The following is a 3,678-nucleotide window of genomic DNA, read 5'->3' on the forward strand; positions in this document are numbered from 1 at the left end:
GTAATAATACTTTTAACAATCAGAATGAGTAATTAGAAAATATGGACAAAAACAATGTCCGTACCACGTTTGACATTTCCTCCAGTTTGAAGCATTTTGGAATTATCACAGCATTTCGTATTATCCGGATAACAAGGGTGTTTACCGCATTTAATAACATTTGCTGTATGATTATTCTTAGTTTAGTTTGATAATATTTTATTGTATTTGTTATTAGGCATATGTACAATAATATGAACACAAAAGTAACATATACAAATGGATTGGGCCACGAGTTATATCAACATCAGCAAACGGCCCGTTCCACATGAAGTCAAATTAACAGCTCTATAAACAAAGTGATAGATTATACGTCTATGATAATTTTTTAACTATGGATGAAAAAAAAATGATATGCTTTAAAACTTACTAAATTCTGATCAAAGAAGTGAGCAAACGGAGGAAAAAATGACTGTAAAGAAGATGAGAAAAATAACCTTGAACTGAGATTATATAGATCTACACATCATTGTTTCACACAAAAAAATAAAAATATTTTAATGATTGAAAATAATCAGATATCCAGTAAGAGAAAAAAAGAACAGACTATTCCTCTGAATTGTTCGACAGTCGGCACCCGCACCAACCCAACCACCCCGTGGGCCCATCATGATTTTTCAATACTGACCATTTTACGCACGTTTTCTCATTATGCACGATTGCGCTTTTCTCGTGTGTCTCGCCCTATCATTAGCTCGGGAATTCCGTGTTGCTTTGTGTTAAAGACCCACCACGACCTAGTGACCTACTTTTTTCACTCACAAAAACGTTATGAAAATCATTTTAATAATACAGGTAATATACAACTATACTTCAAGTTTTCAGGTGGACAATTTAGGCCGTTCCTGAATAAATGTGTTTTTAAACTTCATCTACAAACTTATTCAGTCAAAATCCTTCCAGCATAGTTTTAAGAATATAGAGGAATAACTATCTTACACTGTAGAAACAAAATATGATTTGAAATTTTAACTAAATACACTGATTCATGTACATATTGCTACACTGATTCAATAACATGTGAAGACATTAAACACATTATCGTGGCCTTATATTGTCACTGTCAATTTGTTGCTAGATACTTGTTATTGCCCATTTTCTTCATGCAAAGCATGTATAATTACCATCATGGAAACACAAAAGAATACAGTTATTTTGTGGTGCCTCTTTAACTCAAGTACGAAATAAGGAATTTTATTTCATCTAGAGTGCTATCACGACTGGCGGAGTTTTTAACTTGTCGGAAACAAACACTGGATTTATTTTAAATCATGGCAATTGCAGATTGCTTATTCTTATTAAAGCGTGTGCAAGGAAACGCTGTTCTGTTCTATTTAAGCAAGGGCATGCGGGTTATGTTTTCATCGAAAGCGTGTTTGGAATGGGACAGCCGTGGAAAATTTACTGCTACGGACATATGCACTGAAAGAGAAAATGGATTTACTATGGTTTGGGGTGTACATGAATATGCCGGTATATTTGAAAAATTTGTGGAAGACTTACAGAACAGTCTCTTTCTTTTTTATCGGATACTGAGTAACTGTGCTAAACAGCTAAATGTTAGCTTAGGCCTACTATTTTTGTTTCTGTTAACACACGGCGCATAGCGAGACGGAACCTTAAGATTAAGGAAACATGATTTCGGCATGAATTTGATCTGCACACCCGAAAATCATGTTGAAGCTATTTTCGCAATAAGCTAATGTGTGACATTATATGAGGTATCCTAGAGGGAAATAGTCCCAACTGCGTTACTGCAAAAATGTATTTGAAAGTATTCACTTTGATTTATCAGATACATTTGTTATTTACATCTCAGTATTTCACCCGAAACATTGTGACAAAACTATGTGTAGGGGCCTATGTGTTTCAAACTGGGACACCATATTTGCAGGTGTTTTTTTTTTTTTCTCTTTTTTTTTCCCCTTTTCTTTTCAAATAGGCAGTAACAGCAAATGTGAGCAAACGCTTCAGGCACAAGACTTCTTTGTATAGGCCTAGGGTGCTATAAACGTTTATATTTTGAAAGGAATACAGAATTTCCCATTTCAAGGAAGGAATTTGAAGAACCTCTGTTGTTCTACTACAAACCGATAAATTCGGAAATATTATCAATTTTTATCAGTCAAGGTAGAAAAAAAAGTTAGAAATTGTCAGACAGGATTCCCAGGCTAGACAATCATAGCTACCATGGCAATTAACTTAAGCGCAGAACCTCGGTAAGTCTTCCACCCAAACAAATAGCACTCGAACTAGATAGTCTCGTCTACATGTACAACCAGTGATAGTATCAGGTATTTCCATGAAGTGAAATGTTTCCATACAAATAGCATGATTAACAATATTATGGCGTACCGTTAGGGTCGAAAATGCCGATTTAGCTTTAAGACAATTCGATTTAGTATGACCCAGGGTCGGACATATTCCAATTAGGCCTAAAAAAAATTCTTTGTTTCCGGTAACATGCTCAAAAAAATTAGGTAAGGTAGGTCGGAATTTTTTTTTTTTTTTTGGAATTTTTTTTGTATTAAGGGAGACTTTTCGGAAATTATTTTTTTGTCAAAAAATGATTACAAATAAGGGGGTTATGCCTTTAGAGCATCAGTAAGTTGATTTCAAACATCACTGGCCATGTTTAAAGCATAAAAAGTGCAGTTTTGCATCTTTTTGTTAAAAAGTTGAAAAAAATATTCTCCAAGGCCATAAAAACATTTAGGGTCGGGCCAATAATTTAGGGTAGGTCGGGATACCGGAAACAAACAGTTTTTTTACGCCTTAGTATGACCCTGGTTAATTGAGAATTAGCTTAAAGCTAAATCGGCATTTTCGACCCTCACGGTACGTCATACAATATTGAAATTGTCTTGTAGGCCTAAATTAACCCTGATCACACTTGAGATGAATACGAAAAGTGTCATTTGAATTTGAGTTCCTTAAACCGGACTGATGTTCGCTAAGTAAAATATTTCTCAGTTCTAACTGTTTACAGCTTTTTCAAAACTTAAACTTAAAGGCGTACGCTAGAATTCCCTGTATATGAGATGGGCGAAAATTTTCCCAATAACAGAATTTCTTTAAACTTTAGATATTGAAGGACAATCATCTAAGAAACAAAAAAATGCAATAAAAATCATAGGTCACCGGATTCGAAAAAGAGTTATCTGCCCTTGAAAACGTCATTTTTGGGGGAAATACCGTTTTCAAGGACAGATAACTCTTTTTCGATACTGGTGACCTATGATTTTTATTGCATTTTTTTGTTTCTTAGATGATTGTCCTTCAGTATCCAAAGTTTGAAGAAATTCTGTTATTGGGAAAATTTTCGCACCAAATTCTAACATACGTCCTTAAAATATTGCATTTCGACAAAAAACGGGTGACTGATAGTTCGACAGTACAGTGAATGATTACTGCCCTTTGAATAGGTCGTCCTTTTGCAGCACACCTTCACCGCCTTAGGTAATTCTAATTTCGGAATCGACATAATCGACGAGTTACTGTTGAACAATCGTAAATGATTAAGGAACTAATTGTTAAGATAGAACTTATTTTTCTGAAAGATATAATGACAGGTCGGCTTCTCCAGATCGAACACCTGAAAACGTCTTTCAAGGCATACAGACACTAAATGAATGGCGC

The sequence above is a fragment of the Mercenaria mercenaria genome, chromosome 1 (genome assembly GCF_021730395.1).
Source record: "Mercenaria mercenaria strain notata chromosome 1, MADL_Memer_1, whole genome shotgun sequence".
Classification (NCBI taxonomy): Eukaryota; Metazoa; Mollusca; class Bivalvia; order Venerida; family Veneridae; genus Mercenaria; species Mercenaria mercenaria.